Consider the following 25020-nt stretch of genomic DNA (forward strand, 5'->3'; position numbering starts at 1 on the left):
CACCAGTGTGTACTTCAATTTAATTACAAGCATAGCTATCAATCTCAAAGCACTGACAGGAATCTAGCAAGGGAGGAAATTAGCTGTCGATGAATTTGAGTTGTGCAGGTTGGTTGCACAGCAGTAAGAAACTGATTCAGGAGCAGGGAGGGCAAAGATAGACGAGACTCAGGTATGAACCAAGAAAGATGGATTAGAGCAGGGTTTCCCAACCCATTTAATCCTAAATAGGGTTACCATATGGCTCCAGAAAAAAAAAAAAGAGAACGGATTAAGACAGTGGTATTCAACCCAGTCCTCAGGGACTACCTGGCCAGTCGGGTTTTCAGGATATCCACAATGAATATAGATGACAGAGACTTTGAAAACCCGACTGGCCATATGGTCCCTGAGGACTGGGTTGAATACCACTGGATTAAGACATCCAGGTTTTACTTCCACTGAAAGCAATTAAAGTAAAACTCGGATGTCTCAATCTGTCCTCTTTTTTCTGGAGCCATATGGTAACAATCGCAGTTCTTATTGAGTTATATCCCAAGCGGCTCTTCAAAAGAAAGATTTCAAACATCTTGGACCGCTGAGGAAGAGGTGTTTATTGAAACACGGATCGCGTAAGGTCCAGGTTTCAAACCTGAAGAGAACTATTCTCTGGAAACAAATGTTTTTCTGACTTTGATTAAAGACTTGGCATTCCTGCACATCAGGGGCATCAATCACATAAGGGGCTGAAATCTAAAACATAGGCTAAGTCGCAGGCCAATTTTTTTATTAAGATACTTAGGGGTCCTTTCATTAAGGTGCACTAAATGCACACCTTAATAAAGACTTTTCCTCTCTCTTTTAGGTCCTAGTTCATGCTTGCCATCTAACACCAGCTCTGGCAGGATACACATTTCAAATATGAAATATTGTAATCATAAAACAGAAAATAAAATTATTTTTTCTACCTTTTGTTGTCTGGTCATTATTCAAATCATGTTGGTCCCAGGCTCTGGTTGTCTTCTGATAACTCGCTTGCCAGGGTCTCCTGCTTATTTGCCGTTTCTTCTTTCTCCATACTAACCATCCATCTTCCAACTCTGTCCTCCACTTCCATTTCCCTTCCCTCCCATCATCCCCAGATCCACCATCTCTCCTTTCTCAACTACCCTTTCATCCAGCATCTCCCTCCTTCCCCACCACCCCAGGGTCCACCATCTCTCCCTTTCTCTTCCCAACTACCCTCCTATTCAGTATCTCTATCCCTCCTCCACATCATCCCTAGTGTCCAACTTCTCTCCCTTTCTGTTCCTTCCATCCCTCCATCCCATTGTCCACTATCTCTCTCCCTCTCCTCTGTTTTAGACCCATTATTTATTCCCCTCCCCCCACCTTCAGTCCGGCATATGCACATCTCTTTGGACCCCTCCCTCCCTCTGTGTACTTCTACAATTCGGCCCACCCCATCCCCCCCCCCGAAGGCCTGCATGTTTTCCCCCTTCTTCTTCCTGGTCTCACCTTCGAGATTTAGCCCGCCGTTCTTTCCCTCTCTCCATCACAATGTCCATCATCTCTCTCCTTATCCTCTGTTTTAGACCCATTATTTCTTCACCTCCCCCCCTCAGTCCAGCATATGCACGTCTCTTTGGACCCCTCCTTCCCTCCCTCTGTGTACTTCTACACCAGGGCCCGCCCCCTGCACCAAAGGCCTGCATGTTTTCCCCCTTCTTGTTCCAGGTCTCACCTTTGAGATTTGGCCCACCGTTCCTTCCCTCCCTCCAGGTTCCCGGTCTCATCTTCGCGCCAGCAAAGGAGGGGGTTTGTTTAAGTAGAAGTATAGGGATACAACCTCTCCAAACCCACGCCGGCTACAAAATAAATAAAAAATACTTTTACTCTCTTTTAGGTCCTAGTTCTAACACCAGCTCTGGCAGGATACACATTTCAAATCTGACATATTGTAATCACAAAATAGAAAATAAAATTATTTTTTCTACCTTTTGTTGTCTGGTCATTTTGCTTTTAGTTCCAGTTTCTCTTTCTGATTTTGTCTATCTTCTAATTCTCTTTCCAGTGTCTGCTGTCCATTTTTTTCTCTTCTTCTCTCTTGCTCTAGTCCCTATCTCCAACATATTGATTTTTCCCTTTCAACTTTTCTCCTTTATTCTTTTCTGCCTCTGTCCACTCAAATCTCGCCCTCTTTCTCATCCTTCTCCTTTTTAAATTTTCAGCTACCTATCAATTTTCCATCTTCTCTTATTCTGTAGCTCTCCAGTTTCCCTCCTTTCCCAGCCTCCTATTTCCTTCTATCTCTCTTCCTCTCTCCTCTTGGTCCAACATTTTGCTCCGTCTCTTTTCTGTTGTTCTTCTTCTCAAACCCCTTGATGCTGAATGAGATGGAAGGAAAAAAAAAAGATGCTGCATCTCTCTCTTCCTTCCACCCTCAGGCCTAACATTTCTCCCTCCCTTCCATCTCCAGATCCAACTTCTCTCCCTTTCTCTTCCCAACTGCCCCCCATCCCATCTATCCTCCTGTCTGCCTGCCTGCCTTCATCCCCCCCGATCCGCCATTTTTCCCTTTCTCTTCCCAACGGTTCTCCCTTCAAGTATCTTTTTCCCTCTTCCTCCACACTACCCCAGGTCCAACCTCTCTCCCTTCATCTCACTCTCCTCACAGCCCAGCTTGCCTTTCCCTCCAGCACCGGTCCCTCTCTCCTTACAGCCCAGCATGCCTTTCCCTCCAGCGCCGGCCCCTCTCTCCTCACAGCCCGGCGTGTTTTTCCCTCCGGTGCCAGTCCGTTGTCGCCGCCAAGCCAAGGAATCTGGCAGCCTCAGCGATTCGGGAGTGTTGTACGGGGCTCCTCCTCCTGCTTTTCGCCTGCTGCGGTCTGTCTCCAATGACACGCAACTTCCTGTTTCTGCCCGGGTGGACCGCGATGGACGGAAGGCAGGAGGGAGCGCCAAGGACAATACTGCCAAATCGCTGCCAAAGCTGGCAGACTTTCTGGCGTGACAGCGATGTCGGACCAGCGCAGGAGGACACGCTGTTTTGTGAGAAGGGGAAGTTTGCGAGCATTGCCGTGGACCAAATAAAAAGGCCTGGCGGGCCAGATTCGGCCCGCGGGCCTTGTGTTTGACACATGTGGCCTAGACAGAACTTGTACGTAGTGACTTAGGTGATCTACAAACAGGTCTAAATGCCCAGAAGGTATCCAAAGTGACCAGATAACCACTGCAGACACAAAGTACAGACCCCCAGTTAAGTTATGGAACTTCTTGGTGGGTCAGGTACGAAATTGCTGTGAAAAGGGTAGCTTTAGAAAATTATTAAAGACGCAGCTATTTGTTGGTGTCTTTTTTTAGGTACTCTTGACAAAGTTGATGAACTATCTATGATCTATTTATCCACATTATGGTATCTCTTCGAAGATTGTTTTTATGTTTATTTTATTATGTTTTTTAACTATGCATTTGTTTTATTATGTGTTCATTTTATGTTTAAATGATTTTTATTGAGCCAAGATAGATATACAAATCAACCAATCCTTCTGATAAACAGAGCTCAATTTTCAAAATATACTTACCATGTTTTACTTTTTATTACCACATAATAAATATATTTATATCACACCGATTTAAATAACATATTACCAAACCACACTCTCTGTGAACAAATCATACTACACAACTGTTTTCTTTATAAAATAGCTCAACAGGAATGTCCCATTGCGCCAGAAAACCTGGACTGGAGCAAAGCCTTTTCAGTTTCAGTTCTTTTCAACACCACATTTTCCCATTTTTTAAAATTATCACATATTCTCTTGCTGTATTGCAAATTGTTACCACAGTCTTATGTTGCTCAATCACAATGATTATGGTTTCTGATATCACCACTGGACTCTACAATCATGTTGTTCAGTCGGCCCAACACAGGGCTGTGTTTTGCTGGATCAGCATCTTCAGGAGCCACGACAGCTTCAGGTTTTCACTGAGTTATTTCACCTCATTTTATCATATAACAACAGCAGCAGCATGCGGTTCAAAACCTCCATAGCCATTCTCTCCTCCTCCAAACTAAAGAGGAGGAGAGAGTTGCTACGGAGGCATGATGAAAACAGGAAAGTGCATATATGACCAGCAACAGCTGCATCTTGGATAGTGCTCCCTCTAAGCTGAGTGCATGTGGAGAGACAGACATGTCATATACTCTGCACACACAGCAAAATGTAGTGTATATAAGAAAACAGAATACTGAGACAGATTGATTAGTTGTTAGAAAGCAGCAAAGAGAAACTGAACTATTCACATCTGCCTTATATTAGCAGTTTAGCAATTACTTAGTCCAGAGGTCCTTTTACTAAGCTGCAGTAAAAAGTGGCCTTAGTGCACTCTTATGCAAGTTCTTTCCTTACATGAACCCCCCAAATTTTGTACATAGTGCTATATTGTGTGCATAAATTGGTACACACAGCCAATTTGCACACAAAACACCTCATAACTTATGCTAATTGGCAGTAATTAGAAGTTATGTGCCCAACTTGGTAGGCATGATTCTATAAAAGGTATGCTCTAGTTCTAGTGCATGAATCTGAAAGGGGAGGAGCATGAGCGTTCCTAAAAGTTAGTTGCACTGTTATAGAACATGCCCAATGTGCACACAAGTTAGGTGCAGATATATAGGCCTGGTTTTCCGTGGCCTAGTTGGGTGTACCTAAACGTTATGGTGCTTGGCATGATTCTATAAGGTACTATCTTATTTGATTTCTGTCAATGACACAACACCCTTCTTTTGTGATACTAATGAGAAGTAAACTTTCTTTTTGGTTCTTATCACTCTTCTTTCTTCTTTATTTATCCTTCTTTATTGGGGAGTAGTGACCTCAAGTGCCCACAGCCTGTTTGACTTAGAACAAGTCTTGTCAATCCAACCATTTCATGAGCTATCACAGGTCTCATGTAACCCCCTATTCTCTAAAGAAAGAAACTGTATGGAAGTTTAAGTGAGTATAAAAAGGTTACGGTTTATAAACAGTTTAACTTTTAAGAAGAAAACTAGTAATATGAGAGTAATTTATAGAGTAGGTAGAAATAATCTGTTATAGAAGCACTAGCCAAGGTTCCTTCTGTCTAATATGGGTGGCATCTCTTTCTGACAGAGTCAGTTAATAAAGTTAATAGTGGTTAATGAACATCTCCTGAAGACGCTCCAAGGGGAGTGAAACGGGGACGCTCCGTTGAGCCATATATTTTGAGCTACCGTTCTAAAAGCTGAGAGTGAACATCATTGGCAATTTGCTATGGATGAAAGCTAAATATATTAATGACAGCACGGCGAGAGGAACGATTATATTTACTACACTTCTCCCTCCGTAATCGCGGGTGGACCATAGGCACGAATAACTTTTTAAATGTTATTCGCGGTTTTTAGAAAAAGCCATAGTTTTTATTATTAAAACCGCGAATAACTTTTCTACTGTTATTTGCGGTTTTATGTTATTTTATTTTTTTTTTATTATTTATTTATAGAATTTTACAATATCACCAAGCATATACATCTTGTACAGTAAAGTGAGGTCAAACAACATACTAAACTGAAATTCCAAAATTAAGATATACCACAATCATAGTTCAATTAAAAAATAATAATGGATAAATAAAATAACAATATCCTAGCTGATCTCACACTAGTCCTCAAAATTATTATTGGATCCAAGATTAAAGAGTAGAACAAATGTAATTCAAATTAATTTAAAAGAAAAAGTCCATGTCTTACTAAAGTGCAGGGAGTTAACCTTCCATGGGTGCTACTGTTGTTATTCCTTTTTCAAGACGTTTCCCTGAGAGAAAACCAATTAATTGAGATGGTTCTGTAAAAATATACTTCAATGATAAATATCTAACTACACATTTACATGGATATCTCAAGAAGAAAATGCCACCTATTTGAGTCACTCCAGGTTTTAAAAGTAGAAATTCTTTCCTTCTTTTTTGAGTCTCTCTAGAGACGTCAGGGAAAATCTGAATGTGCTGTCCCAGGAAGTCTTTGGACCTATTTTTAAAGTAAAGTTTCATTATCCAATCCTTGTCTGGGGCCAAAGCGATAGACAACAAGAGAGTGGCTGGAACATCCAGTTCTCTATCTGATTGTTCTAATATTACGGAAATGTCCAGTGACCTCTCCTGGGGTTCTTCAATTTTTTCTTCTTTAGATTGGGGTTTGGCAGGAAGATAATACACTCTTGTAAGAGGAGGTAAGGAACTTTCAGGAATTTCCAATATTTCCATAAAATACCTTTTCACCATTTCTCTAGGAGAAATTGACAGGATCTTTGGAAAATTTATAAACCTCAAATTATTAATTCGACCGTTATTCTCCTGTGCTTCCAACTTCTTCCTGAGTATTATATTATCTTTAACCAACAAATCTTGATTTTGTTTCAAAAGCATTAGCTCCTTATTTGTATTTTGTGACTCTGTTTTAAGTTGTGACATATCCTGCTTTAAGACATTTAATCTTCTTTTTGTACTTTTAATTCTTTATCCAAACTTTTTATTTGGGGATTTAAAGAATTCCCCAAATTCACTACCAAATCCCATAATGCATCGAGTGTGACTTTAGGTGGTTTTGTAGGTGAAAAAAGTTGTAATGGTGTAGTATCTAAATGTTCTGAAATTAGCTTTACCTCGGTAGCGTCTTGTATTTCCCCAGCCTCTGTTGTCCCGGTCGCAAGTCCTTGCAGAGATAACATATCATTCTGCGTTGTTATTTTCGGCGAGCCCTCCATGCTGGCCTCTGGGAACGAAGAAGAAACCCCCTCTTCGGGTGCATTCTGGTCCCGTGGAGAGCTAGCTGCTTGCGGCGTCGGTTGAAGGGGTGGCGTCCTAACGTCGGGGCTAAGAGTGACATCAAGCTCAGGGGATCTCCCCACCGTTCCACTCTCTGGCGGTGTCCCCAATGATCTAGCACCCGACTCTTCTTGCTCCCGTTGTAGGCGTCGGAGAAAATCATCAATTGTTACCACTGGGGTTAAGGGTCGTCGGGAGGCTCCTCCGGCGTTCCTTCCCCGTCTTTTTGGCATAATTAAAGAAGAAGAAGAAAGGTCTTCGCCGACGTCCTCACTGCAATAGGCATGGAACAACCATCTTAGATCCAACTATGGGGAGCAGGATCCGGGTCGGGTCAATTTTCCCAAATTAAAAATTACCTCAATTGGATTCCCGGACTCCTTGTGGCTCCTAAGGGGCTCCCAAGGGGCCTTGCGTGCCCCTTAGGGCACGCCCCTTTGGCCACGTCCTGCGGCCGCGCGGCTGCGGCCGCAACCGCAGCAGCGGCTGCCTTTTACGATGTTGGAGACGGACCCAATGACGTCAGGGGTCCGTCTCTGTGGATGCCTGTCGGCGTTGCAAGCCGGGAGGAAAAGAAGTCGCTGATGCTGGAGTCTGAGACCAGCCACGAGTCTCCTAGTCCGGTAACTGCTCCCCGTGGTTTTATAAATAAGCCACTATTACTACTATTGGATTAGGCAAGCAGCGATTTCTGGGTTTGGATTTGGCAAGTAGCGATTTCTGGGCTAGGATTAGGCAAGCATGCTGGGAATAAGCCTTTCTCTCTACGGATGCTGGGAAGCAGTGTTTTTCTCAGTGCACACTGGGAAGCATGGAAGCAGCAAATTTGTGGGAGAAAGCATGGAAGTAGCGAAACTGTGGGAGAAAGCATGGGAGCAGTGATTTTCAGAGTGAATGATAAGCAATAAACTTTTTTATCGGTACAGTAAAAGGAAAAAGAACTTTAGTGATGATGTAATTTGGGGGGTGGAGTCAGCATCCGAAAAATCGCGAATAAGCGAATCCGCAGATACGGAAACCGCAAATACAGAGGGAGAAGTGTACTATTAATTTCAGTAACAAGAATTTAATTAAAAAGAAAGAACCAATTTATAAGGTTACTTTTTATTAACAATGATTTATATAAATAAAATAAATTAACAATGATGAGAGAATAGGGGGTTACATGAGACCTGTGATAGCTCATGTAATGGTTGGATTGACAAGACTTGTTCTAAGTCAAACAACTGTGGGCACTTGAGGTCACTGTTCCCCAATAAAGAAGAAAGAAGAGTGATAAGAATTAAGTATCAATGTAATCAAAAAGATGATTCTATAAGGTGCACATACCTTTTATAGAATCACACTAAGCACTGTTCTAGTTGGTGCTGGTCTTTTGTGCACTATATGTAGAATATGGCCAATTTTCTACTTTTTGTATTAATGGCCATTCACTAATGTTCAAAACTGCGATGCGTGGAATAGTTTATTTGGCTACATAAGGAGAACTTTCCTTAAGACAGCTACTGCGAAACATAGTTCTATATCGGAACATGAACCCTCCTAGCCGCATTGATACCAAAGATGAGCATTAACTTTAAATAATCTAAATAAATAATTTATTCAATAAAGTTTAAGCATAAAAGCATACTCTATAAGACTGATGACGATCTTGGTGCAAGTACTCTGTGTGTGAATACCTGTTACACACAGTGACACCACCAAGGTCTTTAAATTACTTATCTAAGGTATATATTGTAAAGAACATTCACTAATTTTTCCATTATTTATTTATTTGAATCATTTAATATACACAACGGATTAATCACCTAAGATTAACCTATGGAAAAAGCTTGCCCAAATAGCTATGTTTTAATGGATTTCTAATGGTAAAGAGTTCAATAGCCGTGGTGCAAAACTACTGCAGACTGTTCACTTGGATTCCTCTAACCAAAAAGGTCCCTTTTAAGTGACAGTAAGTACGCATGCTTACCGCTGTTTAAAAATGGCACTAAGGGGCTGCACTCATAAGCCATGAAATTAATAGCTACCTTGGAGAGAAGTACACTATGTGGCCACAAAATCTAAAATGTTTTTGGTAGCTGGAGTGAATTCATGGAACGCTCTGATTGGAACATAAGAATGCCGGCTGCTGAGTCAGACCAGTGGTTCATCGTGCCCAGCAGTCCACTCACACGACGGCCCGTAGGTCAAAGACCAGTGCTCTAAATGAGCCCAGCCTCACCTGCATACTTTCCAGTTGAGCAGTTGTCCAACCTTGTCTTGAATCCCTGGAGGGTGTTTTCCCCTATGACAAACTTCGGAAGAGTGTTCCAGTTTTCTACCACTCTCTGGGTGAAGAAGAGCTTCCTTACATTCGTACGGAATCTATCCCCTTTTTATCTTTAGAGAGTGCCCTCTCGTTCTCTCTTCCTTGGAGAGGGTGAACAACCTGTCTTTATCTACTAAGTCTATTCCCTTCAGTATCTTGAATGTTTCGATCATGTCCCCTCTAAATCTCCTCTTTTTGAGGGAGAAGAGGCCCAGTTTCTCTAATCTCTCGCTATACGGCAACTCCTCCAGCCACTTAACCATTTTAGTCGCTCTTCTCTGGACCCTTTCGAGTAGTACCATGTCCTTCTTCATGTACGTCGACCAGTGCTGGATGCAGTACTCCAAGTGAGGGTGCACCATGGCCTGGTACAGTGGCATGATAACCTTATCCGATCAATTCGTGATGCCCTAAGTTTAAGAAACTATTAAAAATTCAGTTGTTCGTTGACATCTATATGTAGAGGTTGCATTAAGGTTTATAGGTTTCAGTTCTTGGAAACTTTATTACGCAAGCTGTTTGTTATTGCTTGTATATAGGTTGCAGAAGATCCTGTATGGTGTATGTGGATTAGATGGTTGAAAGTTATTTAATGTTATGAATGTGTACTGCCTGGAAACCGTTTAGAAATTAGGCTGTATACAAATTTTTAAAATAAATAAAACTGTGGGCTTTATGTATGCCACCCACACACTAAAAATACATTTTATTTTTTAGCACAGGGGACATGTTTGGGGAGAGTAGGCATGCCCTGCGCTAATCGGTCAGTACATGGGTATCTGTGCGCACTAACCAATTAGTGCAGGATTACCACATTAACCCAATGGCTGACCTAGAAGCCTTTCCACTGATGTGTTTGTGCTCACATTCACGTCGGAGGGAAGGCTTCTGGGTCAGCTGTTGGCAGCTTGTAGGAACTATTACCCGCGACCTTTGAAGATAGATGTCAGTTAGAATGGAAAAATTTTTGGCCATGGAGAGAGAAATGCTGCATGAGAAGGGTGGAGAGGAGAGAGAAGAACTGTTGGGACACAGAGGGGAGGGAGGGAGAGAAAGAGATATGTGTAGTTGGGGAAAGGAAGAAAGAGGGAAATTTGGGGGCATAGGGGCAACTTTAATATATTTGATCTTATTTCATATTACTGTTCTTGCATTTCTCTGAATGTATGTGATAAAAGTTTCATAAATAAAATTTTTTTAAAAAGCCAATTATGAGGAGCGAATTGCTTGTTACTGGTGCCGATTAAGCTTTTAAAATAATTGACCCACCCTTTTATCAAGCTGCGCTAGAGGTTTTTAGCGTGGGCCCATGAAGTAAGTGCTCTGATGTTCATAGGAATTCTATGAGTGTCAGAGCATTTTCCGCTCCAGCTCAAGCTAAAAACCTCTAGCACAGCTTGATAAAAGGGAGGGTAAGTTAGGCACCTAACTTTAGATGTCTTTTATACAATCTGGGCCTGTTTAGCACAGGAATGCCCGCTCTCCACCCCTTGATTTGCCTCCTCCAAAAAAAAAATTAATAATATTTTGCATGCACATCTGACAGTTACACAGGACATCTGAGTGCATCCTACGTTACTCCATTTGAAGCTGCTTTAGGACCACATTAGCACCTAATATAACTTAGTAATAGGGCCTTTAAATTGGCATTCTGTTAAGGTGACTGTTTTAGTCCCATCCATAGGATGGTGCTATTATATTAATCATAGATTTCCAGCCACATTATCTGTAATTGCTGGAGACTTTGGCAAGAACAGTATTTTGTGGAATGTAGAGGGCAGAAGCCACACTAGTCTGGTATGAGATAAAAGTTAAGACAGTGGACATGAATGGCTCATTCAAGCAATTTGGATATGAAAGGGAAGAGAAAAATGGGATGACAGCAGGGAAAGTAGAGTCCAGTGAAGTGTTTGTGAGGAACAGTGTGATCCAGCATGTTGAAGGAAGAGAGAACAGACGCAGTGATAAGTAATTAACAGGATGAAAGAGATGGAGCAGATGATGGCAAGGAGACAGAACTGAGAACTTACACATGACTACCGTAATACCAACTGCACACTTTGGAGCAGGAAATGCTTATTCTGAACTGCTTTGATTGTTTATTAAACATGTAGGTGATATGTAAAAATGTCAAATAAATAAGTCCTCTCTTATTCAGAGATAATTTTCATGCACTTTTTCTCTTCCACATGCAGTTTTTCCTTAGTTTAATTACTCTTATTGTCTATGGGCTTAATATTCAATCAGTAGCAGTCGGTGGTTTGTTGTTTTGTTGGGGTTTTTTTTTTGCTGATCAACTCCACCAAAATTATGCCTGGATATTCAATACTGGGTGAAGTCTGGGTTGGCACTAAATATCATGGCCAGCACTTAAGTGTCGATATTCAGCCCTTATCCAGTTAAGTTAAATTGACCAAAGAGAGGACCACTATTTATGTGGTTCTATTAGACTAGTTAACCATTTAAGGTCTGAACATTGGCATCTATCCAGCTGAGTGCTGGATCTGCCCAGACTCCAATCTTAGACCACCAACACAAATAGCCGGTTTTAGATTTAGTGGTTAGTATTAAACAATTTTTATTGCACTACAAGTAGATATATACACAATCCAACACAAAAAAAAAAGTTCAGAATGTTTTGTTAATTCCTCTTACAATTAGAAACTCAAGCACCTTCCCAACCCCACCCATCCGTACCCAAAAAGCAAAAGCATACACTACCATCTTCATCCTAAGCTCTCCCTTCCTCGTGTAATCTACTCCAATCCTACAACAAGATGTAGGGGTCTGGACTCTTATAGCCCCCATAAAGCATTACCTCCCCCCTCAACCTCTCTCCTTCTCCCCTGTTACTACTTCTTAAAGAAAAGATGTATCATGAAACAAGGTACCTAAGATTTACAGGCTATTCAGAATGAGATCTCCCAGTCAGGAAAATGTGTTGGAGATAGCAATCCCAAAGCCCCCAAAACTTTAATATACATTTAAAAGATCCCTGGGCCTCCCATGTAAATAATACATGTAATTGATTTCTCCATTTAAATAGGTAGGTGGCTCCATCGCTATCCAAGATCATGTGCCGAACACGTCCCTCCACTCCCAGGATGAAATATGCTTCAAAACTACCTCTGGTCGTGCCCTTCAACTGCAAACTGCCAAATGACGTTCCTCCTCCCAATTCATTCCAAGCCACTGGAATCAACTGCCCCCACAGATCAGATCCCTCGAAGGACTCCTCAACTTTAGAAAAGCAGTAAAAATATACCTCTTCACCTAACTCCCTTGCCTAAGGTCAATAGATTACAAAGAAATATAAATGCATATTGGTACTAGATCCTCAGTATATGTCACATTAGGATAAAAACTTATATCGATAAATCTTGCACTATAACTGTCAAATATCACCTGTAAACTGTATATTATGAATATTGATATTAGATCCCTAGAACTGAATATTATGTATGTCAACCTGTAATCCATTCTAAGCTCTTTGGGGAGAATGGAATAGAAAACAAATGAAATAAATAAATAAAATAAATAACTGAATTCTGGAATGCTTTACTGCTTACATTAAGAAGTTTCGGCTCTTTTGCTTTATTCCGGAAAGTTCTGAAAACTTTTTTGTTTGCTAAACATTTTGGAAATTAACTATTTCAGTCTACTTTTCCTTGGAGAGCTCAGAATGGTTTACGTGAGTTTATTCAGGTATTTAAGCATTTTTCCCCGTCTTGGTGGGCTCACAATCTGTCTAATGTACCTGCGGCAATGGACTTGCCCAGGGTTACAAGGAGCAGCGTGGGTTTGAACCCACAACCCCAGGGTGCTGAGGCTGTAGCTTTAACCACTGTGCCACACTTTAATAGATATACCTCACAGACTTGGACACCCATATTCTGAGTTGAATGTCCTTTCTAAAATGCTGCTCTTTCCTTCAGTTAAAGGTGTTAAATATAGGATATATGCCAACCAGCTCCCTCTAAGCTGAGTGGAAGACTTCTAACTGCATTTCTGCCAGCAGGGCTGCCCATAACATCTGAAGCTGTCATACAGACAGGTATGCACTGTTTCATTCACATCTTTGGGGGTTGGGATGGGGTCAATAATCGCTGGGGGAGTTTGAGGGGGTTCATGCCTTTTTCCCTCCAGTGGTCATCTGGTTAGTTTGGACGCCATTTTTGGTTGTTAATACAGGTCTAGCCCCAAACATCCAAACTATGACCTGGACGTATTCTTTTTTTTTCAGTTCAATCTGTTTATTAAGTGTTTTACAGATAGAAGAACAACAAAACTATCAGGAAATATCAATATTTTCTTAAATGTTTAATTATTGCAGAAAAATGTTCAAATCATAAACTCCTACACACCCCTTTGAGAATTAGGCATACTGCAGATGAATAGCATAGAAAGCTGTCTACAAAATGGGTTTTGAAAATAGCAAATTATAAGGGTTTGGTGAGAAAAATGTCTATCAGCCCCTTTGTGCAATTTATTTTTTGAATTTCTTATTTGAAAATGAGCCTCATAATTTGGTTTTGCTCTAGAATTCAAATGTTATATTGACTGAAATACAAAGTTCTATTCATGATATTTCTGTATTTATTCTCCTTTATTATATATTTTTGTTTTATTTATTTGCATTAGCTGCTCATTGTAGTCTTGCTAAAGTCTGTAAAGATATCACTATTTCTATACATAATCGAAAGAGAAAAACTTCAAAAAACCAGCCTAAGTCGGCACTTGGATGATCATAAACGAAAGACGTCCAAGTGCCGATAATCGAAACAGGTTTTGGACGTGTTTAAAAACGACCTAGGCCTTCATAGTACCGCTGAACGACCATAGCTAAATAGGGCGTGTCAGGAGAAATGTTGAGGGCGGGACGTGGGCAGGCTTAGACTTAGTCGTACTGCATGTACAACTGAAATTTATACAGCACAGGATCGATGGAACTTAGATGTTGTGACTTAGACCATTTAAAACATGGTCTAAGTCACAAAAACCCACCTAAAATCACCAAATAAGTACTTCAAACACATAATACTTACAGACCCCCACACACTACCCCAGTGATCACCGACCCCTCTGCTACCCCATAAAAATATTAATCACACCTTTAAAATTCAGCCTTCAGACCATCATCACCTGGCAGCCTGGCATAGGAAAGCTTAGTCGTCCTGCACAGAGGCGTCTTAAGCCGTCTTGGGGGTGGGTTAGGGATCCATGAAGAGGAGGCCCCATACCCCTGTAATCCCTGCATTGATACTGAAACATGTGCACTCCCCTATGCACCTCTAAAACCCCTTATAAGTAGCTTCTGCAACCATAAGAACTCTTAGGGTGGTAGATAAGTGGGTCTGGGGGATTCTGGAGGTAGTTTGGTGGGCTCACCATGCCCTATAAGGGAGCTGTAGTGAGAAGACATGCACCCTTTTTATGAAGTTCACAGCAGTGCCCTGTAAGGTACCCCATTATTTAGGTGCCATCACTTTGCAGACCCCTCCCATGTCCAACAGGGCTTGTTCTATGCGTTTTTGACTTGGATGAAAAGTTGGATGAAAATGTGGTTATAAAGATGGACGATTTAGCGGCTTGGACGATCAGATCAGCAGGACGTTAGACGATTTCGAAACGGGAAAAAATTTGGACATATTTTTCAAAAATGTGTCCTAAGCTCTTTTTTACTTTGGACAACTTGCGACTTGGACGAAAACGGACTTAAGACGTTTCTTTCGATTATGCCCCTCCACAGTGTTTAAATAAAGTATTGGAGGTATATACATGGGAAAATAACATTTTACTGCAAGGGAAAACAAATCAATTTCAGATTCCTAGAAAGGTAACTCTGATATGAGTAAAGGCTAAAGAAGTTAGAGCTCTTCAGCTTGGAAAAGAGATGAATGAGGGGGGACATAATTGAGGTCTACAAAATCCTGAGTGGTACAGAATGGGTAAAAGAGAATTGATTTTTTACTCTTTTGAAATTACAAAGACTAGGGGACACGCAATGAAGTTACATAGTAATAAATTAAAAAAATATTTCCTCCTATTGGTTTTAAAAGTAACAAATAATAATAATAATAACTTTTATTTTGTATACCGCCATACCCAGAGTGTTCTAGGCGGTTCACATCAGTTAAACAAAGTTACAAATGAAGAAGTCGTGGAAGTTAGGAAGTCAGTTAAACAGAAGTTACAAACAATGAAGTCATTGGAGTTTGGAGAGTACAGTAAGGAGTAGGTAGGGGTTCCAGTACAAGGTGGAGGGGGAATTCTTTGCCAGAAGATGTGGTAGCCAGGTAACAGCAGTTAGCATATCTGGGTTTAAAAAAGGGTCAAACTGGTTTAGCAACGATTGTTACACAATTGGAGACTTTAGTGCATCTAGCCCTACCCTAGTGTTTACAAAACCTCCAAAAGATAAATTAAGAGTAGGACGCATGGAGAACTGTTATGAAATGCCTTTGTACCTGCTGTTTAAGCCTTTAAAGAAGTTATAAATACTGGAGCTCTGTAGTTAATTCAACAGCAAGTTAAATAAAAGAATTCCAGTTTATTCAGTTACATCAGATTTGGCTGTTCATTCAAGTGTGAGAGCAGTGTCTGGTCCAAGAAGGTTGACTGAGCCCCAGATCAAATCTCCTCCGGCCTACTGGAATTATCCGGCTGGACTACACCCAAGCACAGTAGGAACAGTGAGATTGTGTCTCCAAGTAAGCAAAAATATCTTTTTGTGAACTCTGGGTGTGGGAAACTCGACCTGAAAACAAAAAAAAAAAAGAAAGAATTGTTCCGGCAGGCGGCTACATGGGCTTAGCTCTAGCCAAACTCCAACTCAAGCGATCATTAACCCTCAAAAACACTGACCATAAGTTTAATTAAGACACGCCCACGGCACGTCTCGCTCTTGCTTTGACTCTGATTGGAGGATAAGAATCAAAGGAACGCCTCCTTACGACTGCGCACTCAGTTGCTTCTAGCCGTCCTTTCCTTTAAGGGTGAGAGGGAGGGAAATTCTTTGCAGAAGGAGGGACAATTGTTAACGAAGAGTCGCGTTGATTGGATGGCTAAGGTCAAAGAGTTCCACGGACTCGAGAGGCCTTCCCCACCCACTTTGCTTTTTCCCTTCACCCCTCCCATCCCCACCCACTGAAGCCAAGATGAGCGTTAGCTTCAGGGAAGCAGAAGATGAAGTACCCACCCTCGAGCCGTTGACGTGCTTGCCGTTGACGTCATGGGAAGGGGTGGCCACGCGCGCTGCAGGATAGCTGTGTTCTGGGCCGGGCTAGGAGTTTGGGCGGGTCCTTGCCTGTAAGCACTAGCAGTACCGTAGGATAGATCTCAGTTGAGGCCGTGCCTTTCACCCATCCGTGACCATACAGGGGAAAAGGAGGAGCTCCAGCCTCCATAGACCCACCCCCTCTCAGCCTCCTTGCTTTTGGCCTGGGGTTCCGTTCCGCAGCTGTTGCTGCCGGGCTGTGAGTGTGAGTGTGTGTGTGCGCGCGCACGCGCGAGGTCTGATCGGGAAAGGCTGGAGTGACTTCTGCGGCGGCGACCGGTTTGTTTGGCTTTCGGTACTGCCGATGCAGAGAGGGCTTTATTTATTTTTGTTTGATTTGAATTTAAAACTGTGTTTTCTCGCCCGGAGAAAAAAAGACGGGAGCAGAGGGAAGAAGGGTTAAACCAGCTCCTCCTCTTGCAGCAGCTGCAGCGCAGGTAAGGGGACCTCGGGTACGCAGTCGCTTCGCTTTCCCAGGAATTCTTTGCAATTTACTCCCACTCTAGTTTGTTTATATAAACAAGAAAATAGTCTCCTTTGCTCCAGATTTCCTACACTTGCTGGTTATTTTAATTTTATTACGCTGTGTGAGGAAGGAGCGCAAACCTTTTAAAAGATTGCTTATTAACGTATAAATGTATATGGAGAAAATCAGTTTTTAATTATTTCTTAAACTTATATCTGTATAATAATGCGGGGTTCTGCTTGTAGGAGTTAAGAGCAACAGCTCTCTTCCTGATCGCACACTGCAGCCGCCCCGGGGCCTGCTGGAAGTTGTAGTCTTTTGCTTCACCGGGTTAGACTGACCCTAGTGATGGTGAAACCTCAAACGCTACAACTCCCAGAACACCTTTGTGTGTATATGTGTATAAAAACTCGTATATACACTAGCTTGGAGCAAGTTTATCGTCTTTGGTTTTTTTCTCTGCAAAACTTTTTTATTGACGCAAATTTGCAAACTGTTGGGTGCTGTTTGAGAAAAGAAAAGGCTTTATTGTGAGATTGCATTAATATTGTACTTACTGGAACATCAACCTGGTTTTTGAAGTTTAGAAAGAAAAAGTTGTTTTAAGAAATACATATACAACAAAGCTAAAACTTAACGTTTCTTCGTATATTGGCTAAGGATGTGACTTAATCCTGAAAATTTATTAGGCTAGCTTCATAAAGGCAGCTTTCCTCAAACTGCTTTAGAATTCTTTGGGCCATTTTACTAAACCACATTATTTATTTATTTAATTCGTTTTCTATCCCAATGGGTTACAGATTAAATATACATGGTATACAGTTAACTGGTTACGATTTACTCTGGATTTGCCATAGTTTCTGTACAAGTTTACGATACAAGCTTTTATCCTAACTAGACACATACTAGGGGGGGTCTAATACTAATATACATAATATCCTAATTGACACTCAGACAGTCTACAGGTTGGCTTTGCCATAGTTACAGTACAATAGTTTTACGATACAAGTTTTTCTTATGTGACACATACCAGGTTCTGGTACCAAGTTATATTTCTTTGTAATCCATCGGTCAAGGGCAGCGGTGTTAGGTGAAGAGGTATGTTTTTATTGTGCTAATGCAGAGAAAAAGGCTTACTGTAAAATGCATAAAAGCATTTTGCAGTAATTTGCCTGTAAGCGCTTGCTAATTGTACATAATTTTTTCAGGAGGAGGTACGTCTTGGGCATGGAAAGCCTTATCCAGCTAATGTGTGCACATTAGCATGTGCTAACTGCATAGCACAGGGTTAATACAAGGAGTACTTAGCACCAGCTAAATAGGAGGTGGTAATTGCTCCTATGTTTTATATTTTTCAAGTTCTGCATGCTAATGGAAAAATTTGTGCAGACCTGAAAAAAGAATCCTTAAAATACTTGTGCCTTAAATATAGGCAGGAAAGTCCTGTGTTAACACACTGAGCCCATATTTTAATGGGCTCCATTTGTTTCCTACCTGTATGTAGTACATCAGAGTTTTATCTGAAATAGTTCAGTTATGTTTATTTAAATAAATGTCCATTAAGATGCTTACTTTTGATGTCCAGAAAATCTGAAGTTAGATTTATTTTTAAGGTATAATATTTGAAACTGTTGGCTAGAGAATCAAATTCTGTGGGTTAGTTTATAGAAAAAATGTTGGTAGTGTATGGATATGATCTTTAACAGAGCCACAAATAGTTGCACCAGAATTATTTTGGATTAAAATATGGTGGTCAATTTTGAAGCAGAAAATACTCTCTTTTTTTGGACCATTTTAAGATATCCATCTGCCGAAAACATCCAATTTGTGATTTCCGAAACCCAGAATTTTTAGAGCTGTACTGATTAGCATATTTTACTATTTGGCTGAATACAAATAACAAAAAAAATATTCAACTGAATACGAATAATAAAAGAAGCAATATGAAATCGGAGATTGTGTTTATTTCAGTTGCACTTAGCACAGTACAGTCCTGGATTTTTCATACTGGAATTTAAATCATTATTCTGCTGAATGCAAATAATATATTCAGGCCAAATCCAATTGAATATGAATATTCGGCACAGGCTTAATTTGGATATTTTACTCTGCAGCTTGCACAACTAACAAGGGGGTGTGTTTTGGGTGGGACTAGGGAGGGCCCAAAATTAGGATGTCTTTCAGAGATAATGAATGGGAAGAAACATCAAAGGCAAAAAAGAAGGTTTTATCTAGACCTGTTTCAATCACATCCAGGGTACAAAAAGATGCTCTGATTGAGCAGCTGACCAGTGAAGGGATCTAGCATCTCCCTGAGAAGTGAACTCTTGACAATGGAGATGCCAGGCTCTGACAGCTTCAGGTATTATGCCCTTGCCTAATGGAGCAGTGAGCAAGCGTAAAGAGTAGTGTAGTGGACTTTGAACAATAGGACCCAAGTGTAGCTCCCAATTTAACTTTTAGATCTGTACAAATATGTGAACTCTCCTAGAATGTAGATACCTTTTGTACCAGAATTTATATTATGTTAACATAACATAAATTGTTAAATCTTATATGCTGCCGAATCCTCACGAATCAGAGTTTTAGATGAGTTATAAGCAACATATCTCTACATAGTTATACATGCTACATGAAATATACATGCAATGTAAGATAAAACATCTAAAACCACTAATGTTCTATAGAGTAAACATTTAATTATAAAGTCTGAGTCTCCTTCAGCCCCTAACGGGGACTGCTTGAAAAGCCATGTTTTTAGACTTTTGCGAAACTGCATATATAGCAGTTGCACTGCTAGCATGATAATTATTGTGGTGGTGTAACTTTTAGGTACAGTAGGTTTCTATCTGTTCTAGGGGGGCTCACTATAACATATAAAGTGGGGAGAGTATGGCACAATGGTTAAATCTAAAGCCTCGGCACCCTGAGGTTGTGGGTTCAAACCCACACTGCTCCTTGTGACCCTGGGCAAACTACTTAATCTCCCCAGTGCCCCAGGCACATTAGATAGATTGTGAGCCCACCGGGACAGACAGGGAAAAATGCTTGAGTACCTGAATAAATTCATGTAAACCGTTTTGAGCTCCCCTGGGAGAACAGTATAGAAAATTAAATACACTTCTCCCTCCGTATTCGCTGTGATAGGGGATTAACAGAACCGCAAATACAGAAAAAACGTAAATAACTTTTTCATATGTTGTTCGCTGTTTTCTATTAAAAAAACATCGTGGATATGGTGAAATCGCGAATAACATGGTGGGAGACCTGGCCTGTTTCTGAAGGAGAGGCAAAACACGGTGAAGAAAGTGCTGGGAATCAGCGATTTCTCTATGCAAGCTGATGTAATTTGGGGGGAGGAGCCAGCAAGCTAAAAACCATGAATAATCGAAACCATGATTGCTGAAACCGCAAATATGGAGGGAGAAGTGTAGTGCAAAAAGCTTCAGCCTCTGATAACCAGAGCTGGCATTGTGACATCATAATGCCTCATTTCATCAATGCCTAAGATCCAACCTCATCAGTGATGTCACAAAGGCTTGACTGTCCTATACTTGGCTCACTTTTCCTACATTTTAATTTCTAGAGTGGCTCAGTAGTTCAAACCCACACTTCTCCCTGTGACCCTGGGCATTTCACTTAATCCCCCCATTGCCCCAGGTACATTAGTTAGATTGTGAGTCTACTGGGACAGACAGGGAAAAATGCTTGAGTACCTGAATAAATGGTGTCAGGTCAAAAGCGCGCCGGGGTAAAGGCGCGCCCAGACAATTGAGCGCAGCGCACGCCGCTGCGCCGCTCTAAATTACTGTTTTTAGTGCTCCGATGGGGGGGGCGTGGGGGGAACCCCCCACTTTACTTAATAGACATCGTGCCGCATTGTGGGGGCGGTGTGGGGGGTTGTAACCCCGCACATTTTACTGAAAACTTCACTTTTTCCCTGTTTTTAGGGAAAAAGTTCAGTTTACAGTAAAATGTGGAGGGTTACAACCCCCCAAACCCCCCATAACACCGGCGCGATGTCTATTAAGTAAACTGGGGGGGTTCCCCAACAAAACCCCCCGTCGGAGCCCCTAAAAACTGTAATTTAGAGTGGTGCGGCGGCGCGCGCTGCGCTCAATTGTCAGCGCGCGCTTTTGTCTTTCGCGCCGTTGTCTATGAACCGAATAAATTCATGTAAACCATTCTGAGCTCCCCTGGGAGAACAGTAAAGAAAATGAAATAAATAAATAAAGGAATTAAGATGGGGTTTATACTTGGGTCCCATTGCTTAAAGTTCACTGCACTGTTGCCATTTTTGTGCAAATGATGCCAGATGTTTTTGTGTCTGCTTTTTTGCATTTATATTTTGGATAGTTGATTTAGGAAAATGGCTGTTAATTTTGGAGTATTCGGTTATTCATTTTGGAGTGTTCGGTGCAAGAACGTCCTCGCATATTTTTGAATTGGAAATCGCAATAATTTTCCTGTTTGAAAATGGCTGTGAGATGGATATACACTTTTTTTTTTTTTAATATCATTATGAGCAGAATGTCCCAATTCTGACTTGGATGTTCTTTTGAATGTACCCCTCAATGTGTGATGGGGTGGTGATAATTAGATAATGACACGGAGACACATTTTTTCCCCGTCCCTGCAAGTTCTTTTCTTGTCCCTGCCCCACTCCTACAAGCTCCATCCTCAGCTACACAAGCCTCAAACACTTTAAAATCATGTGTTCAAGACTTGTGCGGTTAAGGTAGATCTTACAGGAATGGAACAAGGACGGCGACAAAACTCGTGGGGATGGGACAGGGAAATTGAGCTCCTGTGGGGATGGAGATAAATGTATCCCCCGTGTCATTCTCTAGTGATAATGCAGAGCCAGTTGGAATAGATTCCTATCAGTGAGACAGATACTACATGAAATGATATGCAAGGAAGACGTTGACTCGTGGGTTATGTGTGTGTATTTTTGCCTGGAGGTGTTGGCTGCATGTCTGAGTAACAGCTGCTGGATGAATAAAGGGGGCTCAGTGGCATGAGCTAGCAATAGAATTTTAGTATTACAGCATGGGCTTGTCAGATGCTGCCTTAATAACCCCTTTTTGTTTTTACTGACTGATAAGTACTCTTTAAACATAGAGTTTTGGGTATATGCATTCTGGAATAGATAGGGGGGAAATGATAGATTTGATTAAATAGTTAAAAGCTAGAGTGAGTGACTCATTAGCCCTTGCAGTAAGAGAGACGTTCTGAAAAAAACAGAACAAGAATGAGCAAATTTGACCAATCCCATTAAAAGACAAAGTTTTATGCTTACTAAATGGTTTCTGGACAGCTGCTCTTGCTTGAGGATTTTTCAGGATTAGTGAAAGAATGTTTTATTTGGACGTTGATTTATAGTGAGCTATGAGAAAGTTTAAGTGATGCTAAAGTGGTTTACATTAATTACTTTACTATTTGATTTATTTTCAGAATTACATTTAAGAGCTGGAAGAGAGAATACTTTTGCTCAAAACTCTGAAGCGTTACTTCTATTTTGTGTGTGTGTTTTTTAAATGACAACCTGTATATAACACACACTTGTTCAAAGCTATACTTTCAGCTGTAAGGGCAGTTTGAGTAGATGGAATAAGGGGAGAGGTAGAAAATGTAAAACTTAAGGAGTGGTCAAGTACTTGGCCTTTAAACTTTGTGACATCACCGCCATGGCAAGTTACCCCTTAAGGGAAGCTTTGATGGAGCCACCCTTAAAATTTAGCGAACACTCTTAACAAATCATCAATTCCTCTATACAAGCTACTTGTTGGAAGTGATACAGACATAGCAATGTTCATGAGATGCAAATTAGACACCTACTGTTTTATGGGAGGGAAAACTGGATTACAAAAGGAGACGTGCTCTAGTCCGCCGCAGGTGAACAAGATGGCAGAGGGAGGGAGTGATCTGGAAATTGCCCCCGAAGACATAGGAGCGTGCGGAGGAGAGGAGCCGGCTGTGCTGAAGGCATTGCTCTTGGACCTCAAAGCGCAGATGCAATCTATGCAGTCTGATATTAAACAAGGAGTAGCTGACCTCAAACAAGAAATGGTGGAGCAGACCCACCGCCCAGCTGATATAGAGGATTGCGTGGATGAAGTCACACTGGACCTGGTAGATATGTATCAGTAACTGGACATGTTACGCAAAAGTGAAGCAGATTTATGGGAGAAATTCAAAGACATGAAGAACCACACTAGACGGTGCAATTTAAGAATCAGGGGAGTCCCGGATGAGGATGTGTTTAAAGATGCGATACAGGTCTCTAGTGATAAATGTGGAGCCATTTTAAGATAGGCATGTGGACTGGATGTGCCCTTGCCGGAAATCAGTATGGAAAGGGCGCATTGGGCCTTGGGGGTCATCTGGCTAAAAATGTACCCAGAGATGATGTAATCTGCCTCACAAGCTATTGCTACTATTTATCATTTCTATAGCACTGAAAGGCATACGCAGCGCTGTACATTTAACATTCAATAGATGGACCCTACTCAGAAGAGCTTGCAATCTAATTTGGACAGACAGGATGTAAAGTTAAGGAAGAAATTTCTATGCTGCAAGGAAGTTACAAGACTATAAATGGTAATATGTAGAAATAAAACCATAAGGAAAAAAATTAAAAGGATTTTAAACAAAGGTATATTTTCCTTTATTTTTATTTCTACATATTACCTTGAAGAGTGGACTAACACAGCCACTATACCTTTTCATTCTAGACTATAAATGGAAGGCCAATTAAGTTGCTATTTACCAAGACTTGGCTGCAGCTACATTAAGAAAAAGATGAGATATGCAAGTCGTGACAATATATCTGAGAGGGGAGGATTACTCTCTTCTATCCTGCTGGTCTCCTCAGACAGACTCGCTTCAGCAACCACTTCTGTGGACACCAGAAGTGAGGTACAGCTTATAGTGATGGCTGCAGATACCTTCCTCCTCAAAGGGCATGCTACTCCGTATATCTTCCTGGGCGATCCTAATGACCAATGCCAACCTTTACAGTTGGGGAGGTCATTGCATCGGACACCCAGTTCAGGGTCATTGGTCCCCGACCCAGCAAAATAGTCCATAAATTGCCTCGAACGCAGAGCCATTCAGCTGGCATTGGAGGCACTGGAGAAGTTCCTGGAAGACAAGGCAATCGGGGTGTTATCGGACAGTGTGACACCAGGAATTCCCCATTAAGTTTAGAGGCTCAATTTTTCTTTCGGTAGGCAGAAGCTCATCTGCAGGCTCGCTCAGCTGCACACGTTGCGGGAGTGGAGAATATATAGGTTGACTATCTCAGTCAGCAGATGCTCAACCCAGGGGAATGGTTGCTGTCCTCACAAGTGTTTGATGCCACTGCTTGGTGGTGGGGGCGCCTATTGATGGATCTCATGGCCTCAGCTGCAAACACAAAGGTGGATTGCTTTTACAGCCGAAGATATGAGCCTGGAAGCATAGGATTGGATGCATTTGGTCCAGCTGTGGCCAGAGAAAGGGCTCTTGTGATTTCCCCTGTGACCCATGCTAGGTTGAGTCATTCGCAAGATCGTGAGTCATCCAGGGCTGGGTGTCCTAGTGGTGCCCAATTGGCCCTGTAGACCGTGATATGCAGACCTAGTTCATCTACAGAGAGACGAAGGTCACGGGTTGTCTTAGACAGATCTCCTGATTCAGGACCCAATCCCCATAGAGAATACAGAACACTTTGGGCTTATGGTAAGGCTCTTGAGCGGGCTTCACTAGTAAGGAAGGGATACACGGAGGTCCTTTCTACTCTGCTTAGAGCCAAGAAGCCTTTGGTGATGGCAGCCTATGCCAAGGTCTGGAAAACTTTCCAACAGTGGTGTGCTAAGATCAGTGTGGAGCTTTAGTCCTAGAATTTTTGGAAGAGGGACTTGAGATTTGCCTGTCGATTGTCTTGCCGAAAGTGCAGTTAGCAGGCCTTTCATGTTTCCGAGCTCAGCAAGAAAGCGCCTCTCTGGACTCTCATTGTGATGTGGCAAGATTTTTTAAAGGGACTATCAGTTTGCGCCCTCCAGTGCATCTACCATTCCTAGCCTGAAACCTTAATGCTGTTTTGTAATGTCTCAGTAGAGCTTCTTATGAGCCCTACAGGAGGCTTCCCTCTTAGAT

The 25020-nt window shown here is 41.6% G+C and overlaps 2 protein-coding genes across 4 annotated transcripts in view; one reads left to right on the forward strand and one right to left on the reverse strand.

The window, feature by feature from the left end:
• WDR87 (WD repeat domain 87) overlaps window positions 1-16118 on the reverse strand; it is a 103580-nt gene extending 87462 nt beyond the window's left edge. For 2 of the 3 annotated variants that reach the window (XM_033957272.1, XM_033957270.1), the window contains exons 1-2: window positions 16001-16114; window positions 15604-15893 (exon numbers count right to left, since the gene is read on the reverse strand). The gene's annotated coding sequence lies outside the window, so the exon portion shown is untranslated. Of the gene's footprint in view, window positions 1-15603; window positions 15894-16000 lie in introns of all 3 variants that reach the window. The other variant, XM_033957271.1, reaches the window with a different exon arrangement.
• Window positions 16119-16296: 178 nt separating this feature from the next.
• SIPA1L3 (signal induced proliferation associated 1 like 3) overlaps window positions 16297-25020 on the forward strand; it is a 485058-nt gene continuing 476334 nt past the window's right edge. The window contains 1 exon segment of the mRNA XM_033954455.1: window positions 16297-16849. The gene's annotated coding sequence lies outside the window, so the exon portion shown is untranslated.

This window comes from Geotrypetes seraphini, chromosome 8 (assembly GCF_902459505.1).
Source record: "Geotrypetes seraphini chromosome 8, aGeoSer1.1, whole genome shotgun sequence".
NCBI classification, from domain to species: domain Eukaryota; kingdom Metazoa; phylum Chordata; class Amphibia; order Gymnophiona; family Dermophiidae; genus Geotrypetes; species Geotrypetes seraphini.